The sequence below is a fragment of the Ursus maritimus genome, unplaced genomic scaffold (assembly GCF_017311325.1).
Source record: "Ursus maritimus isolate PB19 unplaced genomic scaffold, ASM1731132v1 scaffold_1, whole genome shotgun sequence".
Classification (NCBI taxonomy): domain Eukaryota; kingdom Metazoa; phylum Chordata; class Mammalia; order Carnivora; family Ursidae; genus Ursus; species Ursus maritimus.
In genome coordinates this window covers 90,032,026-90,051,117 of record NW_024423343.1, presented here as the reverse complement: position 1 = coordinate 90,051,117, position 19,092 = coordinate 90,032,026, and the positions used below count along the sequence as shown (strand labels likewise).

The following is a 19,092-nucleotide window of genomic DNA, read 5'->3' as shown; positions in this document are numbered from 1 at the left end:
TAACCTGTGTGCTCCCAAACAAGGCTCACTGTCCACCATTTCCCCTCAGTCCTCTGAGGGGCTCTTTTGGGCCTTTGATGCTGGGAGGTCCGCCTCCAGGGAAAGCTCCCAGTGGGACAGTCAGCCCACATCCCAGCAGGGCCACAGAAGGTGTTTGTGGACCTCTTTTTCCATGTGAAAATAGATATTAAAAATTGTATTTTAAGGCTCTGTGGGTAAATGATAAATATAATCCAGGCTGGGTAAAGTTTTTTAAAACATCTCTTCAACTCTAAAAGTTATTTTTTTAAAAAAAATGGAGGTGAATTCACATAACATAAAACCAGCCATTTTAAAGTGTATACTTCAGTGGCATTTGCTCCATCCACAACGTTGTACGACCGTCCTCTCGCTCTAGTTCCGAAACGTTGTCGTCACTCCCAAAAGAGACCTTGTACCAGGAAACATCAGTCGCCATACCTTCTTTCACTTAACGTGATGGCTTCGGCATTCCTCCATGTGGTAGCGTGCATCAGTACTTCGTTCCTTTTGGGGCTGAGTAGTCTCCCCTTGGGTGGATGTACCACATTTTGTTTCCCCATTCGTTAGCTGGAAACAACTGTGTGTTGTTTCCACTTCTGGCTGTTACGAATAACGCTGCTATGAGCCTTCGTGTACAAGTTTGTGTCTGGATATTTATTTTCATTTCTCTTGTGTATATACCGAGGAGTGGGATTGCTGATTCATGGTGACTCTAAGCTTAAGTTTTTGAGGAACGACCACTATTTTCCAAAGCAGCTGTACTATTGTACATTCCCACCAGCAGCACGTGAAGTTTCTAATTTATCCACATCCTCGCCGACACCTTTTGTTATCTGTCTTTTTATTGTGGCCATCATAGCAGGTGTGAAGTGGCATCCATCCATCTCGTTTTAAGGACAAGTGGAAGACCAGAGAGGAGATATGACCTGTGCAACCTCATATGTTGCAGAGTTAGCTTCTGGACAGCAAATCTTTACCTTCCAATGTGATGCTTGTTCCCCCATCAGATGAAATGTCCTTTTTCTTCAACATTTTAAAAAAATATTTTACTTATTTATTTATTTTTAAATAATTTTTTGTTATGTTAGTCATGATGCAACGTTCCATGATTCATTATTTGCATATAACACCCAGTGCACCATGCAATACGTGCCCTCCTTAATACCCATCGCCGGCCTATCCCAATTCCCCACCCCTCTCCCCTCTGAAGCCCTCAGTTTGTTTCCCAGAGTCCACAGTCTCTCATGGTTCATTTCCCCTTCTGTTTACCCCCCCTTCATTCTTCCCTTCTGTCTCCTACCAATCTTCCTGCTATTTCTTATGTTCCATAAATGAGTGAAACCATATGATAATTGTCTTTCTCTGCTTGAATTATTTCACTTAGCATAGTCTCCTCCAGTCCCATCCATGTTGCTGCAAATGTTGGGTAACCGTTCTTTCTGATGGCTGAGTAATATTCCATCGTATATATGGACCACATCTTCTTTATCCATTCATCTGTTGATGGGCATCTCAGCTCCTTCCACAATTTAGCTATTGTGGACAATGCTGCTATGAACATTGGGGTGCATATGGTCCTTCTCTTCACTACGTCTCTATCTTTGGAGTAAATACCCAGTAGTGCAATGGCTGGATCATAGGGTAGCTCAATTTTTAACTTTTTGAGGGACCTCCACACTGTTTTCCAAAGTGGCTTTACCAACTTGCATTCTCACCACCAGTGTAAGAGGGATCCCCTTTCTCCACATCCTCTCCAACATTTGTTGTTTCTTGCCTTGTCGATCTTTGCCATGCTAACTGGCGTAAGGTGGTATCTCAATGTGGTTTTGATTTGAATTTCCCTGATGGCTAATGATTTTGAACATTTTTTCATGTGTCTGTTAGCCATTTGTATGTCTTCATTGGAAAAGTGTCTGTTCATATCTTCTGACCATTTTTGGTTTGATTATTTGTTTCTCATGTATTGAGTTTGAGAAGTTCTTCGTAGATCTTGGATACCAGTCTTTTATCTGTAGTGTCATTTGCAAATATCTTCTCCCATTCCGTGGGCTGCCTCTTAGTTTTTTTGACTGTTTCCTTGGCTGTGCAGAAGCTTTTTATCTTAACCAATCTCTCACACCATACACAAAGATAAACTCCAAATGAATGAAATACCTCGAGGTGAGACAGGAATCCATCAAAATCACAGAGGAGAACATAGGCTGCAACCTCTTTGACATCAGCCACAGCAACTTTTTTCATGACACATCTCCAAAGACAAGAGAAACAAAAGAAAAAATGAACTTGTGGGACTTCATCAAGATAAAAAGCTTCCGCACAGCCAAGGAAACAGTAAAAAAAAACTTATTTTATTTTATTTATTTATTTTATTTTATTTTAGAGAGAGAAAGCACGCGAGTGACATGAGCGGGAGGGACAGAGGGAGAGGGAGAGAGAATCCCAAGCTGACTCTGCACTGAGAGTGGAGCGTGCTTTGGGGTCTGATCCCCGGACTCCGAGACCGTGACCTGAGCTGAAACCATGAGTGGGATGCTCAACTGACTGAGTCACCCATGTGCCCCATCTTTTTCTTCAACATTAAAAGAAAAGCAAAGTCAGCTAGTAAAGTGATACATGGAGCCAGCCTTCCCTCACTAGCCATGATAATAGAACTCTAGGTGCTCACCACTAATGGAGAACAGCAGCAGTGGGCTTCAGGAGAGGGAGTCTTCCCACCCAGCCAGCAGTCCGATTGGGATTGGCCCAGGCCCTTCCAGGGCTGACTTTACTCTCTGAACTTTTCTTAAATGGGGCAGAGCTTTAGCAATGACCTAAGTCTGCTTCACCTGCACCATAGGTTCTATTGAGAACCTATTAGATGCTAGTTATAGTTTTATACATTGGAGGTACAAAAATAAATAAGGCATGGCTTGACTCCAGCCTATTATCTCTGTATTATTCTGTTGTATTAATAGTACAGGTAGATGCAGGGCATGAAGGGAGTCAGATAAGGGGCACCACCCCAGTCTGGAAGGGGGGAATGAAAGCTGAGTCCGGAAGGGCTCAGAGTGACTGTGGGAAGCTTGCCAGGCCTACTCTGTACGTGGAAGTAGGAGAAGTATGTAAGCAATGTCTCTGGATGGGTGAGAAGAGCTTGAAGATCAAGTGGAACATTCACCAGCTCACAGTTGAAGCCCTTTGGAGCATTTTAACCGAGTTATACACAGCAGAGAAACCATTTTCAGAGGCATGCTCATCAGCTTTGTGGGCAACCCGGCACATATAACGCAAGCCGAGTCAGAGGTGGGAGTGAGAAAGGCAACTATTGACTAGCTGAGCAAATAACATTCCCCACTGGTCAAGTTCTGCATATGAGTGTATATAGTCCGGAAAGTGCCAGGGCATCAGGCTGGCTTTGCTGGTCGCATCTCCCACACATACAGTGTGACTATTGTTTTCAGTTATGAAGGAAACATTTGGTCCCCAAACAACCATATAAATAAAGAAAAACACGTATTGATTCATCTTTTCCATCTTGGTTTGCGTAAAGTACCTCTGTTTTACATTAGCCTTCAGCTATGTGGTTTCTGCCCAGGCAGGCCTCAGCAAAATTGTGCAACAGGTGAGGTTTCTTCCTTAGACCCATCGGAAGCTACTGTAAATCCCCCTGCTAATGATCTAGGTTGAACAGTGAGACATTAGGTGCAGTACGCCTCAGGTGCTGTTTACTTGTAAAGTTGAACATGTTCTTGATTTTAACTCTTGGTTTGCAAATCCTTTACTCTTTGAAGTTGTGTTTCCAGTGCTTTGGCCTGGTAGAAATACCTGTTGTTGTGAGTTTTGAGGTTTTTTTTTTTTTTTTTTTTAATGGAAAACTGAGAGATTGGGTGACCAGCAGTGACGGCACATGTAGTTTGAAACAAAGTCCAGCTGATGTTCATAATGAGTCATTTCTGTAGTAAGAATCCTGGCAGGCTCTGGAATACCTAGGAGCAGTGTAACAGCAGCCTTACTGAGCAGTAAGAGGGTAGGAACCTGTTTGAAGCTTTTTAACAAAATTACTTAGACTGTATAATACTGATCAACAAGGAGATGACATTTTTTAAAAGATATATTTAGTCACATATTAAATAAAATTGATGAAATGGCAATGTCCATATCATAGGATGTTACCATTTTTTAAAATTGGGATTGCTAGGTGGGAGTTGGAAGCTTCTACACCATCCCTATCATCACTGTCTTTCCTTTGGAGAACGAATGTGACTTCTTCTGCTTTGGAATAAGGTCTAATCTCAAGTGCATTAGAAGATAGATACACTGGATGGACCTAGTCTCCCTATTTATCTTCTAGAGGAGAAGGAACAGTCTTTTTGTTTTGTTTTGTTTTTTAAGAGAGAGAGCGAGAGCATGCCAGCCAGCGTGGGGGGCAGAGGGAGAGGGGGAGAGAGAATCTCTCTCTCTTTTTTTAATGTTATGTCAGACACCATACAGTACATCATTAGTTTTTGATGTAGTGTTCCATGATTCATTAGTTGTGTATAACACCCAGTGCTCATTACAACACATGCCTTCCGTAATACCCATCTCTGGGCTGCCCTCTCCCCCACCTCCCAATACCCTCAGATTGTTTCCTAGAGTCCGTAGTCTCTCATGGTTCATGGGGAGAGAGAATCTTAAGCAGGCTCCACACTCAGTATGGAACCTGATGTGAGGCTCCATCTCAGGACCCTGAGATCATGACCTGAGCCAACATCAAGAGTCAGATGCTTAACTAAGTCACCCTGGTGCCCCAAGGGACAGTTTGTAGGAAGGTTCTAAGGAGGGCACTAGCATCTTTGTTTCTCTCTCTCAACAGTACTGGCGCATGGACGGCAGTTGATGGAAGGCTGGTGGGAGGGCTGAGAGGAGATGCAGGAATACAGTCCCTTAGGGAAGAGGATGTGCTGAGCTGTGTCTCAAGGGCTCTTGAAGTGGGAGAGGGGGTGACGGGGAACTCCTGGCGTGAGCACCAGAGGGAGGATGAGTAGCAGTATTAGAGGTATTGGTACACCAGAGGATGTGTGAGAGATGCGTGAGCCAGGGATTCTGTACATCAGAGCCTGCCGGAGGTCAAGCTGGGCTTGTCCTGGAAGAGCAACATTTGGCCTGGCTAAGGGTATGCAGAGCACAAGTCGTACCCATTGATTTCGGGCAATGGGGGATGGTTTATGGGTACTTGTCTTCACAAGAGCCCTGCATTTGCTCACATCTCTCTTTTCTTGGGAGGTAGTTTGCTCCACAAATACTTGCTAGTTTTTCCAAATTTGGCTGGAACATCACTGTGAAAATTTCCTGATATTAGACATAGATCACAGTACTTCCTTCTAACTCTGTGTTTATGTCCCTGCCTCTTGTGTTTAGATGGTGAAGTCCTCACATGTGAGACCATGCCTGAGTCATCATGGTATCCCCACCATCCAGCACAGAGAGGATGCTCAGCGATTGATCTCAAGTGAATGAGTAAATACACTGGATTTGGTCTGGGATTTTGTCTTAAGCACTAATTGTTAAGGTCATTTTCTCCCCAGCCTGCAGCCTCTCTGTGCCACCCCTGTACCCCCCTGCCAGCCATCTAAGTTAGTCAGGAACACCCAGGGAGAGGGCCTGAAATCCTCTGGTTATACAAGGACATGGCCTATGATTTTCTTTTGGTACTGTTACCACAGACTTAAGATGGGCACCCCAGCTGGAACCAACTGTCAGAAACTATTAAGTCAAACTATTAAGAATTTTTGCTACCATGCACTGACCCACGGTGATGGATATTGAAGAAAAGACAGAAAAAGAAAAAAAAGTTAAAATGGAATTGGAGGTGGGGAAAAAGAGTTACCACAAACTTCATGGCCTAAAGCAACACAAATTAATTAATTAATTATATTTATTTTAGAGAAAGCACGTGGTGATGGGGGCCAGTGGCAGAGGGAGAGGGAGAATCTCAAGTAGACTCAGCACTGAGCATAATACAGGTCTCGATCTTAGGACCCTGAGATCATGACCTGAGCTGAAACCAAGAGTCAGTCACCTAACTGACTGTGTACACAGGCACCCCAGCAACACAAATTTATTATCCGACAGTCTGGAGGTCAGAAGTCTCACGTGGGGTGGGCTACAGTCAAGGTGTCAGCAGAGCTGTGTGTTCCTCCTGGAGGCTCTAGGGGAGATTCTGGTTCCCTTTTCTGGCTTCTTGAGTCCACCCACACTGCTTCCTCATGGCTTCTCCTTCCTGCTGCTTCTTCCAGTAGTGGGTCGAGTCCTCCTGACACCGTCTCCCTGGTGTACTGTCTTCTGCTTACTCTGACATTGGGCCCACCTCAAATACAGGACAATCTCCCCAGGTCAGTGTCAGGTGATTAGCAACCTTAATTCCATCTGCAACTTTAATTTCTCTTCAGTGTGTAACCTAACATAGATTACATTCAAAGATTCTGGGGAGTAGGACATGGACATCTACCAGAGCCTGTGATACATTTTGGGTCTCAAATGGGGAGTCTTTTGGTCACTTGTCTTAGTCCATTTGGGCTGCTAGAGCAAAATACCACTGACTGGGTGGCTTGTAAACAACAGAAACTTATTTCTCACAGTTCTGGAGTCTGGACCAAGATCGAGGCCCTCAGAACCCCTGTGTCTGATGCAGACCTGCTTTCCTAGTTCATAGGCAGCCATCTTCTCGCTTTGTCCTCACATGGCGATGGGACAGGGGAGATCTTTTTGACAAGGGCACTCATCCCATTTGTGAGGGTGAAGCCCTCACCCTCCCAAATCACCTCCCAAATGTCCTAACACATTGCGGGTTAGTTTCCAACGTAGGAATTTGGGGGCTGGGGAGGGTATACAAACAATGAGTTTAGAGCTTCACCCGCAGCTTGCTTCCATTCCTTTGAATAACAGAATTACTTCTTAAGGATTTGCCACTCAAGCCAAAGACCAGTGTTTGATCCAGAAATAACCAGCTAGGTGCTGTGGTTATCACCTTCCTTCACAAATGTGGGAGTGACTGAGGCACGCAAGGCCCTGGCTTCCCTGTCATAAATCATCACCACAAAGATGTACTTGACCACAGATGACAGTTAATAACGACAGTCAAATGGCAGGCACTCTTCTGCTTGTATCATCTCAATTACTATCCTTACTGAAGGATAGGTATTGTCCCCAGGTCCAAAGGAGAAAACTAGGGTTGAGTCAAATGGAATAACTCCCTTCAGGTCATGTAATAAGTGGCAAAACTGGGTTTAGAGTCTGGGCTTATCTGATTTTACTCCACCTTTGGACAGCTCTGAGGAAATAACGTCTCTTAAAAGTCCTCCCAAATTATTTGTTAGTCCTTAGGAAAGAGGCTGTGCATTAGAATTACTTGGTGAGCTTTTAAATAATACCAGTGGTCTGCTTCAAGCCTGTTGCATCAGAATCTCTGGGAGTGAGTCTTGGTCAGCTGTATTTTTTGGTTACCTAGTTATTATAACATGTGCTTAGGGTTTAAAGAACTGCTACCTTAGGGAAAGTTCTGTCTCTTCTCTAGCACCCATCTTTGCATCATTGTATCCTTTAACCTCTGCCCAGAACTGACCCCCTCATGTTCTGTGGCCAAAGGGGAAGAGGTGAGCAGGTGAGGTTTCTCTGGTTCTCTTGAGCCCCCTTCTTGCTTGTTGGCAGGCCTCTTGCTTAAGACCCTCGTGTATGGGAGCTTCTCTAAGTGCCCTTTTAACCTGTCCTGACTTAGCAGCAGCAGATGGCAGCCTTTGCCTGGGCATCCCCTATGGGCAGGGAAGCAGAGAAACAGCCCCAGTGAGTGCAGGGATAATGTCTAGACTTCACAGGAATAACAGTGCTTCATTTCCCCGCGCTGATTCCCCTTTCCCTCATTGATTTTATGGTGGAATAAGTTCTCAATAGTAGCAGAAAACAGTCATTTGCAAAGCCAGTGATTTATGTTTCTCCCCTTCTTGTTGGTTTAGTAAATCCATGTAATACTTGAAAGTGGAGATACACTGAATGCTTGCCCAGAATTGCAGACATGTGCTGTTTGCAGAAAGAGCAGACAGTTGGGATGGAGTGTGGCCCCACTCCTGGCACAAGTTTGCTGAATTCAGGAAGATGATTAGCGTTCTGTGCCTTCACCCCAAAAGTGCAGACCCTAGGAGGGTGGTAGTGGTAGGATGCACTGGGGATTCCTCAACTTTCTAGTCCAGACAGTATGTTAATATGTAAAAATTTTTTTTCTTATTCATGAAACACTTCAAAAATGCAGAAGATGAGAGGAGATGGTGTAACAGGGCCTTATGTATCTATTACAGAATTTAAACAAAGCTTATTATTTTGTTGTATTTACTTTAAGAGTTCTTAAAAAAAGAGAAAGGTAAGTTAATTCCTCTATAGCAATTGCCCTACCACATCTTTTTCTTTTTTCTCCCTCCTTCCCCAAAGGTAACCATGCATTTGAACTTATTCTCGTGAATGACTATATTTTAACTGCAGTGGATGTATTCATAAGTGATCATATTATGATTGTCTTGTGTTTTAAAATTAATTATATACAGACGGTCCCTGATTGATGATTTTTCAACTTTATGATGATGCAAAGGCAATTCATTAGAAAGGCATTCACTAGAAACTGAACTTCGAATTTCGAATGTTGACGTTTTCCCAGCCTAGGCATATGCCGTGCGATGCTTCTCCTGATGCTGGGCCGCATCCTTCATAACCACTCTCTAACTGGACAACTGTTCTGTTCCTTACCTTTAGTACAGTGGTTACTTAATTATGTGAGATAGTCAGCATTTTATTATAAAATAGGCTTTGTGTTAGATGATTGGGTCCAACTATAAGCCAATATAAGTGTTCTGAGCATGATTTTGGTAGGTTAGGTGTATAAATGCATTTTCCAATTACTGTATTTTCACAGCTGATGATGGGTTTGTCAGGACATAACCCCATCTTAAGTTGAGGAAGATCCATATTTCCTTCTCTTTTGTTTTTTTCTTTTTGTGACTTGAGAAATCCTTTTCTGTCCCAAATTCACAAAAGATATTTTCCCATGTTTCTTTTAAAGGTTTTACAGTTTAATCCATTTAAAATTTTGTAGTTTTTATATAGGTGTGAGAAACTTTATTTTAATTTTATTTTTTTCATCATTCCTTCAGTGCTATGTCCTTCTCTTGTTGATTTACGGTGTTACCGGTATCATATGCTTGACTATTGTGTATGTGGACCCCTTTTATGTTCCGTATTGATTTCTAATGGTTAAGATGTTTATTCCTATACCAGTACCACATTGTTTTAATTATTGTAACCTCATGAGTTTTTAATTAATATTTTTATTGAGATATAATACATGTATCATAAAATTTGCCTTATCAAAATGTAAAATTTAGTGTAGTCACAAAGTTGTGCAACCAACTTCACTATTAACTCCAGAACATATTTGTCACCCCCAAAAGAAACCCTGTACCCGTTAGCAGCTGCTCCCCAGCCCTCCACCCCTCTCAGCTCCTGGCAACCACTCATCTACCTTCTGTCTCTATAGATTTGTGTATTCTGGACATTTCATATAAATGGACTCATACGATATGTGGTCTTTTGAGTTCGGCTTCTTTCACACAGCATTTTTCAAGTTTCATCCATGTTGTAGCATGTTTTAGTGCATCACTCATTTTATGGCTGAGTATTTTTTTTTAAATGATTTTTTATTATATTATGTTAGTCACCATACAGTACATCCCCGGTTTCCGATGTAAGGCTCGATGATTCATTAGTTGCGTATAACACCCAGTGCACCATGCAATACGTTATGGCTGAGTATTATTCCATTATATGAACGTATCAGATTTTGTTTATCCATTCATCAGTTGATGGACATTTGGGTTGTTTCCACCTTTTGGCCATTATAAATAATACCACTATGAACATTTCTGTACGAGTTTTTATGTGGACATATGTTTTCATTTCTCTTGGTTAGGTATGTAAGAGTGCTACTGCTAGGCCAAAAGGGCAATTCTATGTTTAGCATTTTGGGAAACCACCAAACTATTTTCCAAAGTGGCTACACCATTTTACATTTCTACCAGTAATGTTTGAGAGTTCCAATTTCCCTCCAACCTCACCAATGCTTGTCGATTATTGTTATCTTACTGAGCATGAAATTGTATCTCATTGTGGTTTTGACTGGTATTCTCTAATCGCTAATGATACTGAGAATCTTTTCATGTGATTATTGGTAATATGTACATGTTCTTTGGAGAAATGTCTATTCAAATCCTTGGTTTCATCATGTGTTTTGATATTAGTAGATGATCCCTTCCTTTTACGTCTTCAAAAGTCTTGCTGTTCCTGGCCCTTCACTTTCACATAAAATTTATGATGAGCTTATCCCACCCCAAAATTCACTGGGTTATATAATAGAACTTGAATTTGTAGATTAATTTGGAAAATTGATTCCTGAAAATATGCATAAACATGGAAAACGTCATTAGTTGCCCCAGTTTCCATACCAGGTCTGGATTGCCTATTTCCAAATTATTACTGAGCTTGGGGGAGGGGGAGTTTGTAGGGGATAGAAGGAGGAGGGAGAGGGGTGGAAGGGAGAGAGGAAGAAGGGAAAAAGAGAAAGGGAGAGGAGGGGTGGAAGGGAGAAGTGGGGAGAGAGAGAGGGAAGAGACAGGGAGGGCAGTGGGGTTAGAGAGAAAGGCTAGTAGATTAAACTGCTATTTTGTTTTTTTTTCTTGTTTTTTTTTTTAAAGGTTTATTTGGCGGAGGAGAGGAGGGAGGGGCAGAGAGCGAGGGAGAGAGAGAATCTCCAGTAGATTCTCTGCTGTGCGTGGAGACTGATGAGGGGCTTAACCCTGAGATCATGACCTGAGGCCAAATCAAAAGTTGGATGTTTAACCGACTGAGCCACCCAGGCGCCCTATTTTGGGTTTCTGTTATGCTCAGTCATAATCCATATCCCAAATAATAAAATGGTATATCTCTTCATTTACTTAGCTTCGTTAAATATATTCTTAAATTTTAACATAATTTTGCTCATAAAAGTTCTCACATCATCTGTTAGGTGTATCTCTATGTTCTTTATAGAAGTGTTTGTTGGTATTGTGACATGCATGTTTTTCAAACTCCTATGTTTTGTGTGTTTGTTGCTAGTGTGTAAGAACATGATGGACCGTAGGTGTTGTTTGTGTGCCAGCAACTTTATTGAATGTTGTTATTAGTTCTGTCAGTTTGTCTGTAGATGTTTTAGACTTTTCTGTGTTGATCAACATTATCTGTGAGTTATGACCTTTTTTTCCCAATTATTACATCTTAAGATTTCTTTTCTAGTCTTGCTGTGTTAACATTGACAGTACAAGTTTGCACAGAAGCAGTAATAGCTGACATCCTTCTGTTTTTCCTTATTTTAAGTGAGAAATTACAATTTTTCACTATTTTCATGTTTGCTCTATGTTTTTGATAGATATTCTTTATGTAGTTAAAAAGAAATCTCTTTTATTTCTACTAAGAATTTTACCTCAAAATGAGAATTTATTTTATCATATGTCTTTTTTGCTTCTGTAACTTTTTTTTATTTGGTTTATTATTAGGTATATTATGTGAAGAGATTTTCTAACATTAAACCTTTCTAAGATGAAACCTGTAAAGATTTTTTGGTACATTGGTAAAGTTAATTTGTTAATCTGTTTATAAAAATTCTCTTTGTGCCTGTATTTGTGAGATCACCCAATGGTTTTTTATTTTCACACTGTCCTGTCTGGGTTATCTAAGGATCTGTCACTCTCATAAAATGAGTGGGGAGCATTTCCTCTTTTTCTGTTTCTGAAACAATTTGAATAAGATTGAAAATATCTGTTCCTGTGATGTTTGGTAGAACTTACCCACGGAATCATTTGAGGTTGGGTTTTTTTGTGGCTATGTATGTGTGTGTGCACGCCTGTGTGCATGTGTATTTGTGTGTGAATGAATTTTAAACTATTCATTTTATTTACTGATAATAATAGGCATTATTATTATGCAGTATTATAATATGCAGTATTATTAATAATATGCAGTATTATTAATAATACTGATAATTTATTTACTGATAATAAAATAATAAGACCATTCAAATTTTATACACTTCTTGGACAGTTCTGGTAAATTTTATTTTTCTAAAATATTATAACTTTAATCTGAATACTCAAATGTTTATGGTATTGTTGTTCATAGTATTTTCTTATGATTTCTGAAAATCTCTGCTGCAATGTGATTAGCTTCCTTTCTATGTTTCTTTTTTGGTGGTTTATAGGCATGTGTGTAATTTTTTAATCAATCACTGTTTTCTTTGCCAGTCTTGTCAGAGATTTGTTTCTTTTACTTAGTCATTTTTAAAGTAGTAACTATTGCAGTGCCTGAGTGGCTTAGTCAGTTAAGTGTCTGCCTTCAGCTCAGGTCATGATCCCAGGGTCCTGGGATTGAGCCTGGCATTGGGCTTCCTGCTCAGTGGGGAGTCTGCTTGTTCCCCATCTTCCCACTTGTGCTCTCTTTCACTATCTCTGTCTCTCTCAAATAAATAAATAAAATATTAAAAAAATAAAGTAGTAACTATTGGTTTTATTGATTTTTCCATTGTTTCTTTTTATTCTATTATTTTTTCTATTGATCTTTAGAATTTCTTTTATTATCCAGTTTTTAATGGGAGTTTCATCTGTTGTTCCTTTCACAACTTTGAGTCAGATGCTTAGCTCTCTTAAGTTCTAACATATGTATTATATAAAATTGCTTGTAAGTACTGCTCGAATTGCATCCCCCACATTTTGATATGTGGTATTTTAATTTGCTTGCAATGCAAAGTATTTTCTACTATTTATTAAAATATTTTAATTGGCCCATGAATTATTTCCAAACGTATGAGAGTTTCAAGGATTATCTTTTTGTTACAGATTTTTTTTTTTTAAGTAATCTCTGCTAACAACATGGGGCTCAAACTCACAAGCCCAATATCAGGAGTCACATGCTCTACTGACTGAGCCAGCCAGGCACCAAAGATTTTATTTACATATTTATTTGAGAGAGAGAGAGTGTGTGTATGTGTGTGTGTGAATGCAGGCACATGCACAGGGGGGAGGCTAAAGGGGGAGGGAAAGGGACAAGCAGGCTCCATACTCAGCTCAAAGCCCATCGCAGGGCTCGATCCCTCAACCCTGAGATCATGACCTGAACCAAAATCGGGAGTCGGAAGCTCAAGTGACTGAACCACCCAGGCACCCCTTTTGTTATAGATTTTTATTTTTATTGTATTATGATGAGAAAGAGCATGGTTATGTGATATTTGTTGTTTGGTATTTCTTAAGATGACTGTGAGTCCTAATACTGTGTATTCTTTAATTCTTAGGTACAGAGATTTGTAGATGTTATTAGATCAAGCTTGTCAGTCGCACTGTTTAAAGCTTCTACAGGCTGACTCTTAAACTTTTCTAAAGGTTTTCTTTTTTATTAGATGTTTAATTATTTTAAAATCTACCTTGTTTTATTAAAAAAATTTCAGATCATAATTCTATTACCCCAGGTTCTTAAAGTCTAATCTTGTATTTATGGTGTTTTCTGTTTTCTGCTTGTGGTGGATTTCTCCTTGTGGATTTTGACATTTTTAACAGGGAGCTTATCTTAGGTTAACATTTTCCCTTCCACGAATTCCTTGTGGCATTAATGGTTATTCTTTTAGCAAGAGCTAAAAGTCAGAGGCATCACTGGCCCAGGCACTGGGGAGTTCCAAGAAAATGTGGATAAATTTGAGCCCCAGGGGTCTGTCTGGGATTTTTAATTCCCAAAGGAGATGTTTTTGCTCATCTAGATTTCAGAGACAGACATGACTTCTCGTTTATCTGTTCTGATAGATTTTGTTGTAGCCTATCTTTTCAAAGGGGATATCACTTTCTGAGAGTCCCAATTTAAGAGTTCTTGCTTCCAACTCTTTACCTTGCATTGGGTCCCACATCATTCTGTCTCTTGTTTTAAAACTCAAGCCATTATGTTTTTTTCACCTTCTGGTAACCACAGCATTATCAGCTTCTAGACTATCGCTCTGTTTCATGCTCCTTTTTGGTACCTAGAAATTTTCACTTTTTTGTGTGTGAGCCTAATCAAATATTTAAAACATTTTAAAATTATATTTTATCAGGAATTCTTGGTTTTTGAAGCAAGACATTTTGTTGTTGCTATTGGTTGTTATTTTAGCCTTATATTTCTAGAGCTAGAATACATGCTTAGTCTTTAATTGTGAAAGATGGAGAAGTTTCAGAACACCAGGAGACAAATGATTCTTAAAATGTTTCAACTGTTGTTTTCTCTTGAATTCAGCATCGTTACAATATTTAGATAGGTCCTTAACTGCTATTAGTCTGAAGGAGCCAACCTCATGGCTGAGTTGGTGTTTGTGGGAGAACTTGCTGGGGGCCAGCAGCTACTGTGGGGCTACTGGAAGGAACCTACAGGCTGTTGTTTTTATACATGGAGGAGATGTTTTATCTCTTTCATGAAACACCTTCCCTAGAACAAAAATAGCAGGTCCATGGTGAAATTTACTTGAACTGCTTTCCTGGTGAAGTTTCCTTTGACCTGTGTCCATGAGAAGACTGCTATGAGATTTTTCTTTACTTATTCCAGAAACAAAGAGTTCTCCCAGATCAGAAAAGAAAGCAAGCAGATTCCTAAATGAAGGGCCTTCAGGAGAGGATTTTTCTGTTTTTCATTCTCTCTCTGTTCAAATATACAGATAACATATAAAGAAATATACAGAGGCCTTACTAGGGCATTTCTTGCTTAGGAAAAGTGGTCACATTGATTAAAACCCTCTATTCCTGTAAAAAGCAGTAGTTATTATATACAGATGCCAGGAAGCTCACGGGCTCTCCCATAATAGCCAGAAGTAATAATGTAGCCCTAAGAACTACAATTTCAGTGTCTCCTAAGTGCTAATCATTGTCATGGTGCTAGGAATCCAGAGATAGAACAAGTTAGTCTTTGCTATCAAAGAATTTACAGATCAGTGGAGATGAATAGATCACTGGAAAATTAAAGGAATGATACAATTAATTTAAAAAATTGGTGGATTAGTCTTCGTCAAAATTAAAACTTTGGCTCTTCAAAAGACAATGTTAAGAGAATAAAAAGACAAACCACAGATCGGGAGAAAATATTTGTAGATTTTATATCTGATAAAGGACTTGTGTCAAAAATATATAAAGAACACTTAAAATTTAAGAAGAAACAGATGATTCAATTTAAAGAATGGGCATAAGATTTGAAGAGATATTTCATCAGAGAAGATACATGAATAGCACAGAGCACATGAAAAGATGCTTAACATCATTGGTCACTAGGAAAATGCAAGTTAAAACTACAATAAAGTGTTACTTAAGACCTATTAGAATGGTTAAAATAAAAAAAGACTGATCATATCAGGTGTTGGCTAGGATGTGGAGAAACTGGAGCTCTCATATACTGCTAGTGGGAATGTAAAATGGTATGACTATTTTGGAAAATATTTTAGAAGTTTCTTAAAAATTATATATATATTCCTACCATATATCTGGCCACTTAACTCCTAGGTATTTACCCAAGAGAAAAGGAAATATGTGTCTGTAAAGAGATTTGTACATGGATGTTCATAGAAGATTTATTTGTAATAGTCCCAAACTGAAAACAACCCAGATGCCCATCAACAGGTGAATGGAAAAACCAACTGTGGTACTTCCACACAATGGAATACTACTCCATTGTGTAGGATAAAAAGGATTGAACCACTGATGCACACAGGAAGAATGAATCTTGAAATAATTATGCTGAGTTTAAGAGAAGACAGACAAAAATGAGTATATGCTATATGATTCCATCAAATAAAACTTTAGAAAATGCAAACTAATCTATAGGGATAGAAAACAGATCTGTTGTTGCCTGGGGCTGGAGTTGAGAGAGGTGAGGGGGAAAAACTACAAAGGATCATTCAGAAACTTTTAGGGGTGATGAATTTGTTTATAATCTTGATTGTGGTGGTACTTTCTTGGATGTATAACGATGTCAAAACTTATCAAATTGTTTACTTTAAATGTGTGCAGTTTATTATAGGTGCCTTGGAAGAGGTAAGTTCAAGGTGCTATGAACAGATGGTACCTGGGAGGGTCCTTTAACCGATGCTACCTGGAAGTCAGGGAAGAGGAGACACTTGGCCTGAGATTTGGAATTTGAGTCTGTGTTATTGAGGGAAAGGAGGTGAGGAAGGGCAGGGGAGTAAAGAACTCTTCACGTGGAGGCCGCACCAAATGCAAAGATTCCAAAGCATGTAAGTATGTGATATATTTAGAGACCTACGAGTAGCGTGGCATGACTGAAACATAAGATGCTCATGGAGAGGAGAGGAGAGGAGAGGAGAGGAGAGGAGAGGAGAGGAGAGGAGAGGAGAGGAGAGGAGAGGAGAGGCAGATAATGGCGCAGATTCCTTTCTAGCTCGTGAGTTTATGTAATTCTCATCATGAGATACCACTTAACTGTGTAACCAGCTTGTCCAGGCATCCCCATCTTTGAATACAATGCGGGGTCTCCATTTGTGTGCATATTGAAATGGTATGACTCCCTGACCCCCTACTTGCCCAAAGTATCCCCAGTTATTTGGGAGAATCTCCAAATGGGCTTTCATATATGCTCATAAAGCAGTCTGCCATATTCTTCCTTTCCTTCCTAAGACACACTTTTTGACATCTATTCTCCAACAGGCTGACCCAAGAAGCTGCATTCACATTCCTGTACCTGTTTTGGAGTTTTGTCACTGGGAGGACTCCAGAGTTCACACCAAGCTTAGCGAAATACTAGTTGTACCCAACGCTACCAGTCTCAGGTGCCAGAGCAGGGAGAAAATCTTGTGCGTCTGCATTGTGTCAGCTTAGCTGAGCAAGAATTTCCTTTCATGGAACTTGCTTCTCTTTATAAGCACAAATTAGTATTGCTCACGAGAGATACTTTGTGTGAGATCTGGAAGGCAGGAGGGAAGCCGCAGCCGTATTTTTTCACTCTGATGGTCTATGCAGCAGAGTGGCAGCTTGCCCCCATTTATCCCTGATTTGCTATCAGACTTGGGCCAGTCCCACCAGAACTGCTGCTTCTGTGAGTTCTGGCCAGGTCCCTGTGCTGCTTTGTGGTGAGGGGGGCCGGTGTCTCCTGCACATTACCCAGCGCATCAAGGTCAGAGGTGGTGGGAGACCGATGCGGGTCCCAGTTTGTCTTTGTGGGTTCCAGTTTGTTCTTGCTATTGACCACATCCAGTTTTCTTTTTTGACTGCTACTCTAGCTAATGTAATGGCAGCTTCGAGTTTAACACCTGGCACAGAGGTAGCACCCTGCATAGAATGCTCTCCTGCCTCCCACAGCTGGGTAAAATCTAACTCCTGTAATGAATGTCTTATATCACTCACAGTGGTCCTGCTTCTCTAGTTGAACCCCAACTAAGACAGGTCTCCCACCCTTATGCTACCTGGATCCAAGAGCAGCATTGTTTTGCCAAAACCTTTATAAAGACCTCTTCTGAAGGCATAGTGTCCAATGTCTGACCATCCCCTCTATAATCAGAGGCTCACACCACAGGGCTGAGTGGGGGAGAGGTGCCAACACAAACCTTCCATTTTCCTCTCTTCTCCCAACTGCACCCCAACCAAATGCCTTCCTCCTCCCCCATTTAACAGAAATAAAAGCATGGTGTGAGCAGATGTTCCTTGTGGGTGTGAGTGCTGGTGGAGGGCTCCTTGGCTCTCCAGCCCAGCTGCTTCAGGGCCCCACTCAGACAGTTCCAGTGCCCTCAGAGACAAGATGAACTCCTCCCTGAGTCTTTGATTCTCTTGCTCAAAGAGCCTCAGCAACTTGACCCTCATGTCTTTGTTTTCACTCATTTCCTTTCCATGGTGCTTTGCCAGAATTCTGGGATGGATTACCAGGCCTCCATGAAGATCTACTTGACTGAAGGAGCGGAGCAACAGGGAAGAGCAATTTCGTGGCTCTTTTTTTTTTTTTTTAAGATTTTATTTATTACAGAGAGAGACAGCCAGCGCGAGAGGGAACACAAGCAGGGGGAGTGGGAGAGGAAGAAGCAGGCTCCTAGCGGAGAAGCCTGTTGTGGGGCTCGATCCCAGAACGCTGGGATCATGCCCTGAGCCAAAGGCAGACGCTTAACGACTGCTCCACCCAGGCGCCCCTTCTTGGCTCTTTTTACTCAATGCAGTACTGTATCTGGTAAACTCATGTCTACAAAGCCCAGAAAGTGAGGAAATTCTGAGATAGAAGACGATGAACTTGAAGCAGGTACCAAGAGGCCCTGACCCTCTACCTGCCTGAAGCTTGAATCCTCCCGTGTGAGACTCTGGGGCTCTGAGCAAGTCTCTTTCTGCCCTTCCTCCGTAAGAAGGTCCTGTACACTTACCGTATTTCCTTCCCACTGGTCCCACAGGACACTGTGAGTATGATGAGAAGAATAAGCTCTGACGTCTGGAAAGCTGTGTTACCTAGTGCAGCCTTTTCCGAACCTGCCTGATCATTGGAACGCCCTCTCTTGGGTTACTGTTCCCTCATACAGGTTGGAAACCAGCACAACTTTCCAGCTCTCTACCGCCTCCCCAAGATTTTAACTCAGTAGGTTGGGCTGTGTCATGGAATCTGTACTTTAAAAATGAGACAAAAACCAAACAAAACTCTGCAGGTTATTCTGATGGTAAGCCAAGTGCAGAAACAACTGTGAACAACTGATCTAGTGAAGGAAAGAGCCTTATAGAGTTTAGGGGTTCTGTCTCCAAGGCCAAGAAAAATGGAAAGAGATATCCAGATAATTCCAGTCCAAAAACACATTTTCATTAGAATTATGTGAAGCATGAGTAACTGTATCTGAGACATTTGGGTGGAAAGCATACCCGTGAAGCGAAGTCTTTTTCCCAAATAGGTTTAAATTCAGACCAAGCCTCTGGAAAAGTGGCAGTGGTGGGAGATTGAGCAGAGAAGGAAGAATTGCGTGTTCTGAACCGTTTTACTCTCATTGTGGCCCCCATACATTCT

General features: G+C 41.0%; 1 long non-coding RNA gene across 1 annotated transcript in view; it reads left to right on the top strand.

Annotated features, from left to right (window-relative positions):
- LOC121106318 overlaps positions 1 to 5,818 on the top strand; it is a 31,304-nt gene extending 25,486 nt beyond the window's left edge. The window contains exon 2 of the long non-coding RNA XR_005838945.1: positions 5,401 to 5,818. This is a non-coding gene — a long non-coding RNA (uncharacterized LOC121106318). The remainder of the gene's footprint in view (positions 1 to 5,400) is intronic.
- The last annotated feature ends 13,274 nt before the right edge of the window (positions 5,819 to 19,092 follow it).